Raw genomic sequence first — 20,429 nt, 5'->3', positions numbered from 1 at the left:
TTTTTCATGGTAACAATGTAAATTATATGAAAGAAGGAAATATGTAACTAAATTACTTCAAGCTGTCAATGTCCTTAAGTCTCATACTTAAAGGATTGGTGCTTCCAGCAAATTGCACTAAGCTCACAGTTGTGTGATGGTTTTGGAACTGTCATCTTCAGAATGTATCTGTCTAACCATTCAGCAGACACCACTTCAAAAAAAAGAAAAGTGGCTTCAGGCCATTGGTAGTTAACATGCATAAAGGTTACCAAGTACAGATACTTTAAGTACTGTACTTTAGTTGTTTTGTGTTTCAGAGGTCAGAGAATTATAATGTAGTTAATAAACATTCTTGCAGAGAAAATGTCGAGCAAAAGCTGCAGAATACAAGATTCTCACTCTCTGAAGTTCCATCAAATATAAATCAAACTTTGTACATCTGTAAAGGTCTTCATACAAAGTTCAGCATCTTTACTGATTTTATCTTCTGCTGTAGTATGTAATTTGAATTGATGCAAATTCTTTTTGTTCACTGGATTAGTTTTGTAGAAATTTCTTTGTCCTTGAAACTACAGAAGTAGAATAGAAGGAATTGCATTTTTAAGAGATTGAATTATCTGCTGCTAAATGTATTAACTATTATTACATTGGCATTTGATTTATCTTGTGTGTTACAGTCGCTGGAGCAGCACATACAGCATTAAAGATAGCTACAGTAACAAATATATTTAAAGGTATTATTGGAATGCATTGCTATAGCTGCTGTGATTAATATTTGTTAATGTACTCATATCTGCATATTGGTGTTTTGTTGACTTCTTGCATATTCTTTATACAATCAAATCCTTAAATAAGGGGGATAATAAATTAACCTAATAGTATAAGTAGGAATTACCTTATGTAGAACTTATTTTAAGACAAATAAGTGAAGTGGTAAGACAGACTCTAAACTTTCTCAAAATCAATATTTCTGGCATTTCCAGTTTTGTGTTACTTCCACTTAGTTAGGATGTGTAGCTAGTTTTAATGGGCAGCAGTGAGTTTATTCCTAAGCAGATAATGGATTTTTATGACAATACTGTGTAATATTCATGAGCAGAAATGAAGGGCTTTGGAAAGGCTATGTCTGCATAGTCAGACTCAACAAGTAAACGTTTTCAGAATAACTTCTAATGCAATGAACAAAATGTGAGTACCAGAGCCTAATTTTAAGTGGTGAGTCTTTGAAGACTTGATGATTGAGTTTTTGGACAAGGTTGGTTGCTTAGTTTTGTTTTGCCTTCTGTGAGGGAAGAATGTTCCTTTTTTTTTTAATTTACTAATAACTGAACCATTGCACTTAAAGCATGGGGCGAGACAGACGCAACTTCTGAGTTGTATCTTCCAGAGAAATTCTGGAAAAAGCAGCAGTGAAGTGAGATGTAGATGTGACTTTTAAATGCATGTTTGTCTTGTACTCTTTTGGTGATGAGAGGTCTTTACAATTAGATCTTGCTGTTTTATTAATGTTAGATATAAAGGACAGAGGATAACTCCCTCTTATGTTCAAATGCACTTAACATTCAAGTTACCTTTAAAGGAAGTTTAGTGTCCCTGTCTAAGATAATTTTCCTTGTTTTTTTTCCCGTGAGCTCGGAGGTGTGTTTCCTTCCCGACCTCTTCTCTAATCTTCCAGCCAGCAAAGAAGAATGTAGCAAAGCATTGGTGAGGTGGCCTCATTTCAATTTTAAATAACTCTGACTACCTCCCAAAAAGTGCTCTGATCGATGTCCTTAAGTGGAATTCATCAGGCTGTTTTTTTCTGGAACCTCATGCTAGACCTACATCCTCTTTCCTAGGTGAAAAGCAAGAGCTTTATCTATGAAGCCATCTAGTTTTCCAGGACAGTTTAAATGAGAAAAGAAAAACAAATATTATGGTTACAGTTGGGAAAACTAGAATGAGCATAAACTTGCATTAGTCTTATCCTCTAAAGAAGCAACGTATTGCTGAAAAATGGAGGAAATATGTGCTTCCAAGAAATTCCTTGTAGTGGTTTATGCTTTTGAATTATAGACCTGACACTTAATAGTGGCTTTTACTTGGTGTGTAATGTTACTTCTCAGGGCATAGTCTATTGTAGTGAATTTAGGATACGTTTTTACTGCTTAAAATTATTGATTTAAAGAAAAAACATAAATGCTAAACATGCAATGACTAGGTTTTAGTTATTTGGGGTTTTTTTGTCTAGCACAGTGTTTTATATCTACCCACAAGCTAATACTGTACCTGATGATTCACACTAGACCTTAACATCACATCTGAATCATATTGTTATTCTGTATATTCAATTGATGTTGCAGTCTTGCAGGAAGCTTCTGACAGTTGTTGTGTTTCTTCTGAGTTCCCTAGCATTATACAGTACCATATTCAGTGTCTCACAAAGACCTATCTTGTAATGACAGGGAATCTTTTTGCAGTATCTGTTTTGATGCACTATATGTATTAGACTTATCTTTTAACAAAAAACCTTTTGTTAGGAGTCTGAATACTAGAATTGCAAAAGCTTTTAGTTGTTGGTAGCTGGCAAATACTTATGTACAATACAACTATTTTGAACAGAGTAACTCTTAAGTATAAATTATTAAGCATCTTTATCTTCACCATCTGGAACCTGCTGTTAATCCTACTGTATAGATGGAGGTAGGATGAAACATGGCAAGGTGAATATTTTCTTCATGGGGCACTTTCTGAACAGAATATAATAGTGGGGAAACAGAGAGCCTTTCTTGGATGAGTTGTTCTTGTACATTCATTGTGAATGAAGTTATGAAATTGGTACATCATTAATACGGGAAGACTTCCTGAATGGCTGTGTAAAATGAGTAAATAAATGGTTTGTTGAACAGATTATTCCCTGTTGTTAGAAAGTCACATAAATGACACGAGGTACTGGAACTTGTTTTTACAAGACAAAGTATCTTTGTACCTACTGTATTTATTCATTTTGTTCCAGATTTTCTTTCTTGTTTTTGAAGTGGCTACATTGAAAACTGGGTAGTCATCTTGAAAACTGTGCTTGGGAATGTCATCTTTAATTTTGCTTAATAGAAATAATAGAAGTCTTAAATTATTTTAAGTAGCATTAAGATCCAAAGTAATGACAGCACTACAGTACTTATGTGAATCATTAAACATTAATTTTCTAGCACAGTAATGTCCATCAAAGTACAATTCTATGTAGGGCAAAATGTTTATTTTATCAAGATACATGAAAAAATATTTAATTCTCACAGTTTTCATATTGGGGGGAAATTCAACTGATTTTACACATAATATTTTGCAGTATTTTTTCTATGAAAAATTCTCAGATACACATTTGTAACCATTATGAAGTTTATGTAGATTTTAAGTGCAGATAAATGAGATAAAAGCTAAGGTTTTTTAGTAGAAAGAATAAAATGATAACAGGACAGTAAGACACTGGAAAGGAAACTGATAGATTACCAGTGTTTTACAGGATAGTGAATGTAAAGCATTAAGTTTGTTTTTCACTGGTCTTACTTTGTCGTAGGATGAATTCCTTTCAGAAGGGGATTTTTTTTTTATTTTTTGTCTTCAGTAGAGAGCTTATCTGTGAATAAATTATCTGTATTTATTCTCCCATAGTATGTGTGCATGTATGCATGGGTGTATGGATGGATGGCATAACTGTATTTATATAATGTCCTGTGAAAAAGGCAAAATCTCCCACATTAAGTCTATTTTTATATGACATTGGTGATCTGCAAAGAGGAGTCTTCTGCTGAAGACCTGTCCTAAGTCTCAGTCTGGCAGGATCGTTGCCAATGTCAGGGGTTCTGCTGAAACCAGTGAGATCTCTTGCTTCCCCTCTCTGGCTTATTCTGCCTTACTTCCATGATACCTGGGCAATTGTGTGCATACACAAACCATATTATTAGTGGTGATGGTTATTTCAAGTGCTTGTCGGGAGCTTTTGAGACAGTGAAAGAGTTTGTACGTTCTTACAGGCTAGGATAATTGGGAAGTGCTCAGCCAGTGTCCTTCCTAGGGGATACCTTTCAGGAGTCCTCCAGGAGGGAACAGAGACACATATTTTGGATAAAAAGCTTTAGTGTCACAGGAGATTGGGAAAAGTATGTCAGACACAAACTAGCAGGTGAAATTGCTATTTGTATACAAACTGGTACTTCAATATTTTTCTCAAGCTCTTTTTATAAAAATGAATCACATTAAGAAAGATTCTCAGATTCCTCGTTTTGAATGGCTTCTTATTTTGAATTACTGGATTTGAGAGCACTTTTCCTAGCACCTTTCCACTTTCCTTCTGGACAATGTGATTCATTCCAAACTGTCTGCAGTGAGCATCTAAAATCACAGGGTAATACTGAAAATGTTGCTCATTATCTTAAATGCAAAACATAAAATAGCATGGACATGTTCTGCTCATACAGGTGGTTGGTGTTTTTTAATTTTATCTTATTAACTGCTAGGACAGAAGGTAGAATTTGCAGGAAAGCCTACAGTCAATATGTACAATCCTGGTTTACTTAGGGGTTCATTAAATCAGAAAACTGAGTATGAGCATCTCCACAGTCCTTGTACAGAAATAATTTGCAGGATCTGCTCATTAGTTTATTTCTGATCTGAATGCTTGATTTTTACATCTATTAAAATGTGTGAAAAAATGCTTACTGACTTCATTGACACAGGGTCAGGACAAGCTGCCGAGAGGGTATCAGCCTCTACTACGTGGTGGCTTTGACATTTTTAGTGTGGTGGATTTTGACTTCTTTGTCTTTTGCAGATTGTCATATTTCTGGCTCCAAGGAAAAAAGGAGCTTAGGTTAGTACATGTTCATTAGCACTATGGGTGAGCAGAAACTGTTGAGGTTTTGGAATATTACAGGTTTACAAGGGCAGCTGAAGAGAAATAAGGGTTCTATGGGGTATCAGTAGCTAAGAAAGCTTCCCCGCTCCCTTTGTAGCACTTTCCTCCCTTCCCTTTTGTTCCAGCTTTCCTCCTTCCTCACCCTTTCTGGATATTTTTCTTTTTCCTCTTTTGTAGTGGAAAGATTTTCATATAATATACCTGTGTGCAGACCAGAATAATACATTAGTTCGGGAAGTATTGTGTATCAATAGCATATAGGTCAATGTCTAAGTTTTATGTGAGATATTAAGGGACTAATTATAAGCTTTTGTGCACCATATGATAATAGATGCAATATTGAACGGAAAGAGTCTTAATTAATAGTGAATGGCTTAAATTTTACTGTTCTCCAAGCGTTCTATATACATTTATGGTACAACAGTAAACTGCACATTTGTCACCCTGTCATCTCACACATGATTGTCCTTTTTAAAATGCATATAATTCCTGTTGATTTGAGATGTTCTACAATTATTTGTGGTTATATAGTAGTTGATAATTTTCTCCACGCTTTTATTCCACATTCAGTGCAACCTAACCAGGTAGATTTTCATGGTTATAAATCTAGTTTTGCTTTGAAGGGGAGTTGAAATTCTGCTCTATAAAATGTTCAATTTTCTAATGTCTAGTTAGAAATACAGGAGGACATCCTAACACTGCTTTCTGGTTGTGCACACTGAGTTTTACCTTGTTTATCTCAAATATTTTGTATTGCATGTTAATTAAATTTTTACATATCCCAGTAGTACAAAATATATTTTAAAAAAAGAGCAACCCTACAGTCCTAACTGTTCTATGCAGATGTCTTCCAAAATTTACAGGTACAATTTTAGTGGTGGTGGTTAATAAATAGATTTTTTTTTCACTTATTTATCAGCAGACTTGTTTTTATATGTATTAGTGACAGAATGGACTAAGCACAGCTATAAGTTATTGTGTTTCTGTAGAAAATGGAAAATGGTGTAAAATTGTTTTTGTTAAACATTGGCAGTTTTTAAATAAACATTTCCTCTCCTAAAAAACTGTTTTCTGTAACAATATATTTACCTTGGTCTGCAATTTCATTGTTTACCAACAGATATCCTTCTTAATTGTTGCTAATCCATTTTTATTGATAAGCTGCTTTTAACAGGAACTACATTTTCTCTTGTGAATTTAGGTGATGGCAGCAGATTTATTTTACAGTCTATTTAAGCATCAACAAGACTTTTTCAAATGCATTCATACATCCTTTGGTAAAGCTTAGGGCATGAAAGCAGGAAGGTGAACAGCAGCTCTTCTATGTAAGAGATGTCTTTCTGGCAATAGACAGCTGGCTGTACTGCCTAGAGTTGCAGAACTTGGGCAGCTGAATGGTACTCATTTTTCTAACTTCTTTAAGTTTCAGCATGATGTTCGGTGACATGCTTGCTCTTTTGAATATCTGGAATCAGCTGGCATAGCCTATGCCAGTCTTTCCAAGGTCCATTTTATAGACCTTAAAAGCTGATAACTGCCCTTTTATGTTCAAAAAATAAACTTTGTTTGATTCACATATAACACAGAGGCATGGTACTTGTATGCCAGTTGATTGCCTTTAGAACATAAATCTTGCTGCATACATTTTATGAGACTACCTAAAGAAGAGTCCTTATGTGACCCTAACCTGAACTGGATGAAAAGATGCTTGAGGTATGGTCGTTGTTTTTGTAAAGTTTCTAATTATGCAAATACATGTGCATCTACACCTGGATCCACAAAGTTAGATTTGCAGTTATGCTTCTGAAATAGCATTTCACTTGTGTATAGTTTTGTGCTTCATTTATCAAAAATTATTCATTTTTTATGAAAGCTGGCTTAGGTGTTAAGATGTCTTTCACAGATTTGAGTTAGTGCTGCCATACATTTGCTTCTAGTTCTTGTATATCAGGGCACTAAATAGCTCTATGAAGACCTTTCATTCTGGGCTGTTATCCAAATAATTCTGAGGTTCATACAATTTAAGTAATAAATTAATATGGAAGAATATAGAATAAACAGAATTTGTAGCTGTGCTTGCTTTTTCTAATATAAGCAATGGCTACATAAGGATATTTCAGTGTATCAGCATAAAGACCTCTAGATCTGCTTTCACGGATGCCAGAAGGTAGTGGTGGCTTTGCCTGGTTTCTCAGAGGTATGGAGCATCTGGCTGTTGCCCTGCAGTCTGTTTAGGTTTGGTACACCTTTGAAAAGCAAGCTACGGATTCAGCACGTGCTTTGTAACCAAACACTGGAAGCACTTTTGAGAGCTACTTTTCCGCAGAATTCAGTAGAGAAGTAAAAGCAGAAAGGAGGTGGAAATGTTAAGAAATATCTCAGTAGCAGAGAGGTAAGTTGGCAGGGCACAGCATGAAAAAAAATGGGACAGAGGCAGATTTGTCAGTTAGATAAGTCTTTTCGTTACCTACTGGAGATACATCTGATATGCAGACGTGTTGACAAGCTAGTAAAGCAGTGGCCAAGGGAAAAAGACAGCCTTTTGAGGGCAAGCATGTTTTGACATATAAAGTGGGATGTTTGTGAGGGAAGGATTTTTCTCTTTTACTGTGGGATGGCATTTTTATTTCTCTTGCATAGAGGCTATATCAACTCTGACATGATCTGTAGTATCAGTGTTTCTTTTGCCAAAGTAGCTGTTCCTGGTGGCTTACAGCTCAAAAGACAAGGTGGACTTTTAGCTGCAGAATCTGGAGTTTTGAAGCTCTTAATTTCTTTCTCCATATAACCTTGCTTGTTAAACAAGTATTGATTCGCCTGGCACTTCCATCCAACTGGAAAAAGAGACATCTCTGAAGATACTAGACATTTCCATGGCAGTCAGTGATTACCACTGTGCTTCTTTTACACAATAAAACCAATCCTTTTCTTGATCGCATTGTGATGTGACGAAAAGCAGATTCTGTGCAACAACCGCTGGTATTCGGTACAGTGGCTGGACTAAGGTGAAGCACCGAAACACTTCCCCAAACTGAAGATGCATCAGAAGATCTGTTGGTCGGCAAGTAGAATCATCCACTACAACTTCTTGAATCCTGGCAAAGACATCACAGCAGAGGAGCCAACTAAAAGCACCAGGAACTGCGATGCTTACATCCAACATTGACCAATTGAAAAGGACTGTGTCTGCTCCATGACAGTGTCCAATCGCATGTCTCACAAATGAAGAAGCTGCATGAACTGATCTGTGAAACTCCACCTCAACCAACTTATTCACTGGACCTCTCTCCTACTGATTACCACATTTTGAGGCATCTCAACAGCTTCCTGCAAGGGGAGGTTTTCCACAACCAAGCAGCAGCTCAAAGCACCTTCAAAGATTTAAGTGGTTCCCAGACTCCACAATTCTACAGTACCAGAATAAATAAACTTGTTGGCAAAAAATGGTTCTTATTTAGATTAATTAATTTTATTCTAAGCTGGGATATACTTCTTTCAAGTTGATTAAAATGAGCAATTATTTTTGCACCAGCCTAATAGGAACCTTCCTCCATGCATAACTGCTGCCTACCACAGCTTTGTTCCTGCCCTTTTCCACTCCTGCATATCTCTTCATCAGTCTCCACAGCTCCACTGACCCTCTGAGGCATCCTGGACCCTCAGGTTTGCATCCTTATCAGTTGCAACTTTCCACTTTGCCTCCAGTTTCTTAATAATCCCTCAATTAATGTGACCGATATGGTTTGTTTCTTGCTTTTGTTTCTGCTGCTTCATTTTCTGGGTTTGTGTCTCTGTATTCTTGTTTATGGCTTCCCCTTTTTCTCACTACTGCCTTCGTGGTCTCTCTCCTACATATCCTCATACAAACAAGTTTGCCAGTTTTCAGGGAAATTGAAAGCTTTGCTTCAATATAGTTTATTGTATCACATGACAGCTTTATTCTTTTCTTTCTGATGACTTTTCAGTTTGACTGGGAATGTGAAAGCTCTCAAAAAAGCCTTAAGAAGGAATAGATTTACTGGTTCTTACAGTCCCAGCAAACAGCCTATTCAGTTTAGTGCACTGCTAGACTTTAATTAATTCAGAAATTCTGCTCCATCTGCAATTTCATCATCTTTCAGGGAAAACTGCAACTACTGCTCTAATTGAGGAATCAGAGGTGAGAGTGGGTGGCAGAAGTGAGAAGTAGTTTCTTGGGGGCTAGAATGGAGATGGAAAGGGAGCAACAAATAGTTCAATTCTATTTCTGTCTTATTGATATACATTTATATACTCATTGATATACATATATACTCATTGATATACAGCAGGACAAAGGTGGTTGTACTGAGTCATATTTAAGAACTGAAAAATAAACTAGAAAAACATCAGTTCTTTGCTATCCCTACTAACAGTACTAATCACTGCAAACTTACTAGCACATGGGTGAAACTGTCAGGTGATCTGTGGGAGGTAGTAGAAAGTACTGCTAGAAGGACTGTTGATGACTGGACTTTGAGGAGAGAGAAAGGAAGTTATGTATCTCCGTCCCCCTCAAATTAGAGGTTTCCATAAGGGAAGCAGAAATATAAAGTGTTTTTTCCCTTAAACTTGGAGGGGAAAAAAGGGGATAAGGAGAAGACTACTGAAGAAGTTAAGTCCGGTAAAATGCAAATGGCTTACAAATAGTGGGATCTTGCTAGGCATTAATTATCTATAAAGCACATGGTTTTCTGTATTGATCAATATAAAGCAAAAATACCATATATCAATAAAACAGGTTTTATTTTAATTAAAGACAATATTAAAAGGTGTTTATTTTTCTTCGCTCTTTTAACCTACTTCAATATGTTCTTATGGTGACATATTATGAAACCATGACAACAAAAATATTACAAGAGAGGCCAGAAGTAACAAATAGAGTACATGTAACCATAGCAGCTGGCCGCATCTTTATAGCAAGAAACACAGAATCACAGAATCACTAGGTTGGAAAAGGCCTCCAGGATCGTCAAGTCCAACCATTCCTATCAATCACTAAACCATGCCCCTGAGCACCTCATCCACCTGTTTTTTAAATGCCCCCAGGGATGGTGACTCAACCAACTACCTGGGCAGCCTCTGCCAGTGCCCAATGACCCTTTCTGTGAATTTTTTTTCTGATGTCTATTGTGAACCTCCCCTGGCACAGCTTGAGACTGTTCCCGCTTGCCCTGTCACCTGAGAGAAGAGGCCAGCACCCTCCTCTCTACAACCTCCTTTCAGGTAGTTGCAGAGAGTAATGAGGTCTCTCCTCAGCCTCGTCTTCTCAAGGCAAACAACCCCAGTTCCCTCAGCCGCTCCTCGTAAGACTTGTTCTCCAGCCCCTTCACCAGCTTCTTGATCTTCTTTGGACTTGCTTCAGAGCCTCAACATCCAGCCACTTGGGCTGATGCTGTGACTGGTTTCTATGGCATCACATGCAGGGCTGGAAGTACCAGAAACCAGCCCACCAGTGAGGGAACCATTTGGCTTGTTGCTGAAGTGGCAAAAAAGTCCCCATCAAGAAAAAAACCCAGTCACTTGATTAATGATACAGTCAATATTTCACATTCTGTTGAGCAAGCACTCCTACTGTCTGTCCTCTCTGCAGGTGTTTTTGACTGAGGGCTTCACCTGCCTCACTAATGGACAGAACAGGCACTGACTCTGCAAAGTCCTACATTTCTTTCAACCTTGCAAACTGCACACCACTGCTGCCTTCCCTGAGTTAGGCTTTAAACTCACTCATGCCCTCTCCCTGAGACAATTCAGAAACGGCACTGTAATAGAAAGATGAAATGGAGGTGAAACTATCAGCAAAATCACACTGCTAGAAGACATACAGTCCAGAACATCTCTTTTAATGTTTTTTCACTCTGAACTGCAGAGTTGCTTTTAGAGAAGATCATTTGGATGGATTGACAAAGACTTTTCTCCATCTGCTTCTTGGTCTGAGATGGAGAACAGCAAGTGTTAAGGTCCATTCCTTACACCAGTGGTGTTCAGGAGCATCCTAACTTACACAATCAAAGAGGGAGGGTATCTGGTATATCTGCGCAGCAAATTGAAGCCTGACAATTCTGCCAGGGTAAGTTTTAATGCAGTATTTATTTTGAACACAGCCAAAATTAGAAACTCACCTGCACTCTGAGTTGCAATTTCTCAAAGTTGCAAAAACAGATCCCTGTCTGGTCAGATCAGAATCTGGTACCCTGGAGAGAGCCAAGGTCGCTAAACAAACTACAACACAACTCTGACACGATCCAGTACATCATAGCACCAAGGGAAAAGAAGTACAGTAAGATAAGTAAGAAAGAGAGAGAAAAATAGCAGGGGAAAAAGAAAAAGCAGTCACCACTCCCATGGGGCATGGTAGCTGCTCTGGAAGATGTAGTCAATCTGGCAGCAACTCCTCTCACTCTCTATATATAGAAAAAACTATATTTTTTAATATATACTTCAGCATGCACAGAAGCTGTGTCAAGAAGGGTCTGGCCTTGGACTTGGGGCTTCAGGGGCACTGGCAGTTCAACAGACCCTTGTCAGAATAACCTCTGCCTGAACCCTTTGGTTATGCATGTGCAGTCAGGTCAGGAGACAGCACCTGCTGCCTCGCCTCCTTCCTCTCCTCTGTGGCAGCCACCAATGACCCTTTCTGTGAACAAATTTTTCCTAATGTCCAATCTAAACTTCCCCTGATGCAGCTTAAGGCCACTCCCTCATGTCCTATCAACCTATCACTTAGGAGAAGAGACCAACACCCACCTTGCTACAACCTCCTTTAGGTGGTTGTAGAGAGCAATAAGATCTCCCCTCAGCCTCCTCTACTCCAAGCTAAACAACCCCAGCTCCCTCAGCCACTCCTTGGAAGACTTGTTCTCCAGCCCCTTCATTAGCTTCATTGTTCTTCTCTGGACACACTCTAGGACATCAGTGTCTTTCTTATAGTGAGGGGCCTATTATCTGTGCTTATGTCTCAAAACCCAGTAAAAACAGAATGAAAAAGTGACTGATTCTCTAGCGAACACGAAGAGTGAAGATTCTCTACAGTGTGTAAAAAGGGCAATAGTAAATTGAGAGTGACCTTCATGTACACTATACTTATTTCGAAATCGTCTACTTCAGTGTATTGTGGCTGAATTCCTCAAATACTACCACATACTCATGACACTATCCATATGGCTGATTCCTGACTGATTACATTTCTCCTTTTATTATAACTTAAACTTTCAGAATTTTTTATCTCTGTGATTTTATTTTGTGATTATGTCTATTGCCTAGTATTCTGGCAGGCATGGCAGGTTTACTTTATTATACCCCGAAGAGCTTTCTCCTTGCCAGCTGTCTGTTTAAGGTCTCTTCATAGATAAGGCAGCATTCTTTACATTTTAAATTAATTAAATATTTAGTATATGGCCTCTCAGGCAAAGTAAATGCTTCAAAGCATAGCTAGTGATATGCTGTCCCCTCAGATCATTATACCATTAAAAATGGAGCAACCTGTTTCTATGGGGTATGGGTAGGCCGTCCACAATAATTGCAACCCAATTGAAGTGAATATTTCTATTCTAGTATATGCGGTGCCTGCTTCAAAGCTTGGCCAATGGGATGATGAGGTTCATCAGAGGATAAGATTTGTAGAAAACTGCATTGAGCTTTTTGGGAGCAATGACCAATGTTTGAAACAGCACCAGGAGACTTCAAGGGGTGTTGAATCCCAGTTAATTAGAGGCTATATTCTTGGTCTGTCACAAGATATTGTTCAAACCCAGCTAGCAGCTAAGCACCATATAGCCACTCACTCACTCACTCACTCACGCACTCACTCACTCGCTCATGCCTTGTGGGATGAGGGACAGAATCAGGAGAGTAAATGTGAGAGAACTTGTGCATTGAGATACGGACAATTTTAATAGGTAAAGCAAAAGCTGTGCATGCAAGCAAAGGAAACCAAGGAATTTATTCACTGCTTCCCATCAGCAGGCAGGTGTTCAGCAATCTCCAGGAAAACATACCTCAACGGTGGGGTGGTGTGAGCAGCAGAAAAGGCCTTGACTTTTGCCCTACTCAGCAATAACAAAAACAATTCTGTATTATCAACACTGCGTTCAGCACAAACCCAAAATATAGACCCATACTAGCTACTATGAAGAAAATTAACTGTAGCCCAGCCAAAGCCAGCACAGATATAAAGAAAGAAAAGGGAGAAGAAGCATTTACTGAATAAAGCCTTTGAGATCTTCCAGTACAACCTCAAAGACTACTAGTGCAAGTGATAAAGAAAATGCCAAGCATCCTTGTGTAATGTCCACAAGTGCTGGAAGATATGTTAAGGTATCATTCCCTGACACAGGAAATCACTTCATGAAGGAAAATGCGTGTAGACCCTGTATTTGTTGCTGCTAATCAGTTACAGACTGAATGCAGATACGCGGAGTGAAGTTTTGCAAGTACGTTATATGGGAAGTCACAATAATAGTTGACAAGACTGGTGATTTCTAGGCTTGAAAATCGTAGATCTGACTCCTTACTCCTGACTTAGCTATTTCAGATCAAACTAATTGAGAAGATAAGCTGGTTGAGTCTAGGACATCTTATTCAAAGAATGATGGAATAGTTTGGATTGGAAGGGACCCTAAAGAGCTTCTACTTCCAACCCCCCTGCCTTGGGTAGAGACACTTTCCGAAGACCAGGCCGCTCAAAGCCCCATCCAACCTGGTCCTGAACACCTCCAGGGCTTGGGCATGCACAACTTCTCTGGGCAATCTGTTCCAGTGCCTCACCACCCTCATAACAAAGATTTTTTTCCTAATATCTAATCTAAATCTATGCTCTTTCTGTTTGAGGCCATTACCCTTTGTCTAAAGTCCCTCTGCAGCTTTCTTGTAGGCCCCCTTTAGGCGCTGGAAGGCAGCAATAAGGTATCCCCGGAGAGTTCTCTTTTCCAGGCTGAGCAACCCTACCTGTCTCAGCCTTCCCTCATAGGAGAGGTGTTGCAGCCCTCTGCTCGTTTTTGTGGCTCTCCTCTAGACCAACAGATCCATGCCTTTCTTGTTCTGAGGACTCCAGAGCTGGATGCAGTACTATACAGAGTCTCACCAGAGTGGATAAGAGGTGTAGAATCACCTTGCTCAACCTGCTGGTCATGCTACTTTTGATACGTGAGCCCAGGATGCATTTGGCTTGTGGGCTGCAAGTGCACTTTGCCAGCTTATGTTGAGTTTCTCATCAGCCAATATCCCCAAGTCCTTCTCCATAGGACTGCTCTTAATCCATGCATCCCCCAGTCTGTACTGATACTGGGAACTGCCTTGGTCCAGGTGCAGCACCTTGCACTTGGTGTTATTGAACTTCATGAGGTTTGCACAGGCCTACCTCTCAAGCCTATCAAGGTCCTTCTGGATGGCATCTCTTTCCTCCAGCATCTTGACCATGCCACACAGCTTTGTGTTGTCAGCAAACTTGCTGAGGGTGCCTCAAATCCCACTGTCCGTATCTTCAACAAGCAAGTTAAACAACATCAGTCCCAATACCAGTCCCTGAGGAATGCCATTCATCACTGGTCTCCACTTGGACATTAAGCTGTTGACTACAACTCTTGAAGTGTGAATATCCAGTCAATTCCTTACCTATCTTGTGGTCTATTCGTCAAATCCATGTCCCTGCAATTTAGAAGACTGTCATGCAAAACAGCGTCAAATACTTTGCACTATCCCTCCTTCAACAGGCTGGTCCAGTATCAGAATGTGAAAAAAATTCCATCTCTGAAAGCCATCTCTGAAAGCTGGCAAGCACCTCTGAGACAGCCCACACTCTTTCAGCAAAAGATAATTCACACACCACTAGAGTCAGAGATTAATGCTTTTTGACATATGAAAGCTGTAATCCCAAGCTTGCAGACAGTAAAAAGCATTCATTTCTCTCTCGCAGACCTTAAGCTACCTGACCTTAAAACTGTGTCAAGCTTGCACTGGTCTTTTCAGCCTGTGAAAGCTGTTTTGCCTTTGGCCCAAGGATGAAAATAACAAGCCACAGATCTAAGATCATTGCAATCTCCAGTTCCTGAAAAGACATACAAACTGACTAGTTTAGTAGACTAATGTAGTAAAAAGTGTTAGAGCTGCCATGGCCAAGGTTTTTATCTAGGTTAATGGTTATATAAATAGAAGTGGATGTAGACATGCTGAATCCAATTAATGTACTTTACAGAGTGTAGGGGTTTTTTTTTCCTGAACAAGGAAACCTTCAGCATAAATACCTCGTCTTTGAAATATCCAAGTAACAATATATTCATATGAAAACTGGGCTAGGCTGTTCTTCATGAGATAGATCTCTGCCGATACTCACGCAGCAGCTTGTGCCAAATAACCTTAAAATATGACAAGAACAAAGGCAGAGTGTGGCATTATTGAGCAGATTTAGAAACCCTGTATGACTCTGTCCACGAAGCCCATACGAGCTCTGTGTGTATGCAGGAACCAAGGGAATGATGGGTCTCTAAAATCTGACAGTTTCTGCCTGCTTTTTTATCTTTGCAGCAAAACTGAGTGGCAAGCGCAATCACAAGCCATATGTGAAGCACTGAGGCTCATCTCAGCAGGTGCAGGACTTCTGCGAAGGAAGGCCTGCTTACACCCATTTCCCCCTAAGCGTATCTTGGTCACTGAGAGGTCACCAAGCCTTACAGCAAATGACACATGGAACAATGCAAATGCTTGGTTTTAAATTGGTATACAAGAGAGGAAGCAATATACAATGAAAAATTGTTCAGTGTAAATAGCACTATTTACATAGCAAGAGTGTCTGAATATGTCGGAAGATGGCTCATTTGCGCCTGTCACGGATTGCCACAATGACTTAAAAAACTGTCGCCCTCGTAAAATTACCATTTAGCATCCAGCAGATTGTATAGATTCATCCACAGGGTAACTTCATTTTATAACTGTTACAGACTAGTCTCGGTGCTTTTAATACCAGTTTTCCGGTCAGGTTTTATTTACTATATTTAAACATGAACCAGTCAGTTTTGAAAGGGCAGTTTACATTTGTTCAGGATCTTAATTTCGTGTAAGTGTGGTTCTATAAAACTCAAAATTGTTTTGACATTTTCAGAAAGAGCTAACACAAAACCATGTTGCATTAAAAAAAAAAGCTTTACCTCAACAACAAATAGACCACAATTTCCAGAATTTCAACTGTAAAAACTGAAAGAGAAAAGAAGTGACCCAATAACGATTATCAGATTGAAAACATGTAAGAGCCTGAAGGTCAATGCTAATGCAGCATAGCAATACTGTTGCTTTAGCAGTAGCATCTCTTTAGGTTCACAGACAGCTTGTGCGCTAGAAGACCTGTCACAATGAGCTGTGAAACAAATGCAGTAAAATGGAGCTCTGGAAGAAAAATGCACTTAGGATATGGAACTTCTCCTGTATATAAATTGGCAGTCATAAAGCCTGCCGTTATTAGTCTCTTGAAATTTTAAGAATACAACAGGATGAAGTTGATCGGGAGGGACCTCTAGAGGTCATCTGGTCAAATCTCCTGAACAGGGCAAACAGATCACATTTAGGCCTAACTGCTTCGTTATTCTTGGAGGGAGGACAGAAAGATGGAATTTAACCATAATTAGAGTGTCTTGACTAATGTAACTATCCTAGGATCAATAGCTTTGGAACTCTCTCACGTTCATTCTCTACATCCAATATTTTAACTTGGAGCTGCACCAGGGCCACATATCCAGGTCACAGAAATGAAGACAGTAACAGAGATCTCACCCAGGTTTTGTTATTTTCACTACAATACTTACCAGGTTGTAAGATGTCTCTAGGATAGAAGAGAAAAACGTCCATGAATAATAACTATTAGCAAAGTAGGAAAAAAGATAAAGCATTGCAATGTATTGAAAATAAGGAAAGGATTTTGAGAGCAGTTGCCTAAGCAACAAAACTCACTCATATTTTCTTCTTTCTTCTATCACAACAATATTTTTTTTTCATACTCTCATTTTCAAAGTCTTCATTTGCAGAGTGCTGTGGCATTTTGGTTAGGATATAAAAGTACAGCTGTTCTTGCAGAGTGTTTGATGGGAACGGTTGGACTCGATGATCCGGTGGGTCTCTTCCAACCTGGTTATTCTGTGATTCTGTGATTCTGTGATAATAGGGGAATAGGAACTAGTCTGTTACCAAGAACCAGAAAGTATCCTTTTAGGAATGGGAAAAACAAAATTATTTTCCAAACTAAGACAATGTTATCACAGTAAATAATGGGAAGCCTTTATATGTATAGATTACTTATGCTAAGTTGCTGTGGGTTATGCTTAAACACTTCACAGACGTTTATTACATTCTCTGAAGAGACAAATTCACAATACTGTCACTATGTACAAATACAGGTTGCAGACACAAAAATTTCCCATTAGTTGTTGGGGATCTTCATAGAATCATAGACTCATAGAATAGTTTGGGTTGGAAGGGACCTTAAAGATCGTCTAGTTCCACCCCCCTGCTGTGGGCAGGGGCATATCCCTGTGGATCAGGCTGCCCAAGGCCCCATCCAACCTGGCCTTGAACACCTCCAGGGGTGGGGCAGCCACAGCTTCCCTGGACAGCCTGTGCCAGAGCCTCACCACCCTCACAGTGAAGAAATTCTTCCTTGTGTCTAGAAGCCTCCTTGCCTTTTTTAAAAAATGGAAAACTCTTCAGTTTCTAGCTAAAAAAAAAATCTATATATATGTATATATTTCTTCTGATAGGTTTTGGGGTGTTTTTGCTTATGGCTGCCCCACTGTATTGATCAAAATACCGTAAATGGCAGGACCCTATGTGGAGCAATTTACGATCCTGCTTCTACGCGGGCACCGAGTGAGACACGGGGAGCAGGAGCTTGGACAGGCAGTTAACAGGATACGATAGCGATGAGATCCTGGGCTAGGAGCGTAGCTTGAAGCCTAATACGATGTTTTATATACAACCTCGTATTTAAGGAAGCAAGCAGTCCTCTTTCGGGAACCGGTTAGGACTAGGGGCGGGGGGTGGTGTGCGGGGGCCGCGCTGACGCGGAGCGGGCGGTGCGGCGGGAGGGGCCGGCGGCAGGAGGAGCAGGAGGAGGAGGAGGAGGTGGAGGAAGATAATGGTGGCGGCGGCGAGATGAGCGGCCGGCTGCCGGGCTTTCCGCCCCGCGCTGCGAGGGGCCGGAGAGGACCCGCGGCAGGTGAGCGGCCCGGTTCCGCCGGGATCCGCGGCTGGTTTGACGTCGGGGAGAAACGCGCGTCCCGGCTCGGAGCTGCGCGTCCCCGCCCCCACCCGCGGCGTCCTTCCTGGAGCCAGGAGGGAGAGAAGGAGGAGGAGGAGGAGGGCGGCGGGGTGCGGCGGGACCCACGGGAGGGCTGCGGGGGAGAAGGGAAGGAGGGAGCCCGGGCTGCCTCCCCGCCGGGGGGCGGCGGCATCCGCTGCCGGCATCCATCGACCTCGGGAAGGGGAAGGCGCCTCGGTCCGTTCTCCCCGGGGAAGCGGCTCCGGTGCGGCGGTCGCCGGAATCGCGGTCAGCGCCGCGGCGTGCGCGGCGTTCTCCTTCTGGAAAGATCAGCGCGAAAGAGGGGAGCGACCCGCCGAGGCTCGGTTTGCGCCTTTTCGGAGAGGTGGGACCTCGGACCGGGGCTGGAAAACTACAGCGTCATCCCGCTTGCCCCCGCGGCAGCGCCTCTGGGCTGCGGAATCGCGGCTGGCTCTAGAGACCGTGTTGCGGATCCCGCTGTTTCCGTAGTTGCCGAGGAGCCGGGAGGCGGAGAGCTTTGCCTGGCCCTGCGCGCACGATCCGCGGGCTGGTGTGGGTGTGGGGCAGCGCGGCGCGTAGCTGGGAGAAGGGCCCCCGGGGGGCCGCGATTCTGCGTCTGCTTTGCCACTGTGGCCCGCGGGGTCCCAACCAGCTCGGCCTGGAAAATATTCCAGCCCCAGTATGCCACGTTCTGCTGCATTGCTGTCAGAATCCGGACCGGCTGCACCTGCCTTGTGCCTGAGGCTGGAACGAGCCTGTGATGCCTGGTTTTCCCAAGCGCTGGTGGTGACGTGGAATGTGGGGTGTTTTCCCCCCTCTCGGTGCCAGATTTTAGTGGAATGCAGATAACCAAAAGCAAGGAGCGTGTTTACCGTTTGTTCTAAAGGCGGGGGCGAAGGGTGGACCGCCCAGAAACGCTGTCAGGGAGTGAGGGAGAACAGTTGCCGTTGAATCCTGTGCATTTGTTTTCATACTGGAAAATTACACGCCCAGTACATAATAATGGAAGACCACAGGAAACTGCAAAAGGAGGAAATTTAGCATTCTGACACACCTTGGGATGGAAGTTGTGGAGGTCCAATGTAAAATGTGAAATGGAAACCTGAGTGAAAGGCCTCTTGCCTCCATTTAGGCTGAACATTAGGAAAAAATTCTTCACAGAAAGGGTCACTGGGCACTGGAACAGGCTGCCCAGGGAGGTGGTTGATTCACCTTCCCTGGAGGTGTTTAAGGCACAGGTGGACGAGGTGCTAAGGGACATGGTTTAGTGTTTGGTAGGAATGGTTGGACTCGATGATCCGGTGGGTCTCTTCCAACCTGGTTATTCTATGATTCATTGGAAGACATGAGCTGAGATTGAGAGGTCTGCAGGCTTTTTGGCCAAACTGATTTCTACAAACTCATGGCAGTTCAAGGTTGGGTGTATAGCATGAACCATGTAATTCGTTGGTCTGTTTTCTTGGACATTTGTCATTACAGCTTGAAGTGATATATTTATCTCACATTAATGCATTGTCCTTGCTTAAATGAGCAGATTTTCTAGCTATTATGCTGTCTTCTAACAGATGCAAGGCCAGCCTTTTGGAAAGTATTAAAAATATTCTCTGATTATCCCTTTGGCTATAAAATGTAAGAATGCTGGGAAGGTGGTTTGGCACATATAGGGAGATAGAAAAGATAGTTGGAGAGGAGGGAGAGACGCTGAAGATTTTTGGTGTGATTCTGTTTGGTTACTTAATAGAAAATACTCTTCATAATTTCTTGAGTTAATAATTCTTAATATTTTGTTTATAAGAGGTTTGCAATACCTTAGATGTTGGGAAGAATGCAAATGCATTCCCATTTTTTTTTTTTTTTAAATATTGAAACTGTCTTCATATGTTTAAACTCTAGGAAGTAATGCTTTGGAAGAAATTTTGTGATGCCGGATGTGATGGTGTGGTGGATACCAGAGGTGAAAATCTTGGTGTAGTCTATCATGCCCTTATTCTTGTGGGGCAGGGAAAGTGGGTGTAGATTTTTGGAGAGAAACCTGAACATCTTGTTTTCCCTGTGTGAATGTAAAGGCTCCATAATGCTTTGAAATCAGGGATGGCTAATTTTGAGGCTAACCTCTGTGTTGTATGTCTAATAAGCAACACCAACCAGAAACCCAAATGCTTTGTGTATGAGATTTGAATGGGTTTTAACTGGGCCAAGAATTGGCTTCTGATTGATTTGATACCATTTTAAGCCACGGTTATGTACAATTCTTAAATCCATAAACTGAAAAGATCT

The sequence above is a fragment of the Phaenicophaeus curvirostris genome, chromosome Z (assembly GCF_032191515.1).
Source record: "Phaenicophaeus curvirostris isolate KB17595 chromosome Z, BPBGC_Pcur_1.0, whole genome shotgun sequence".
Lineage (NCBI taxonomy): Eukaryota > Metazoa > Chordata > Aves > Cuculiformes > Cuculidae > Phaenicophaeus > Phaenicophaeus curvirostris.
This window is presented reverse-complemented; position numbering follows the sequence as displayed.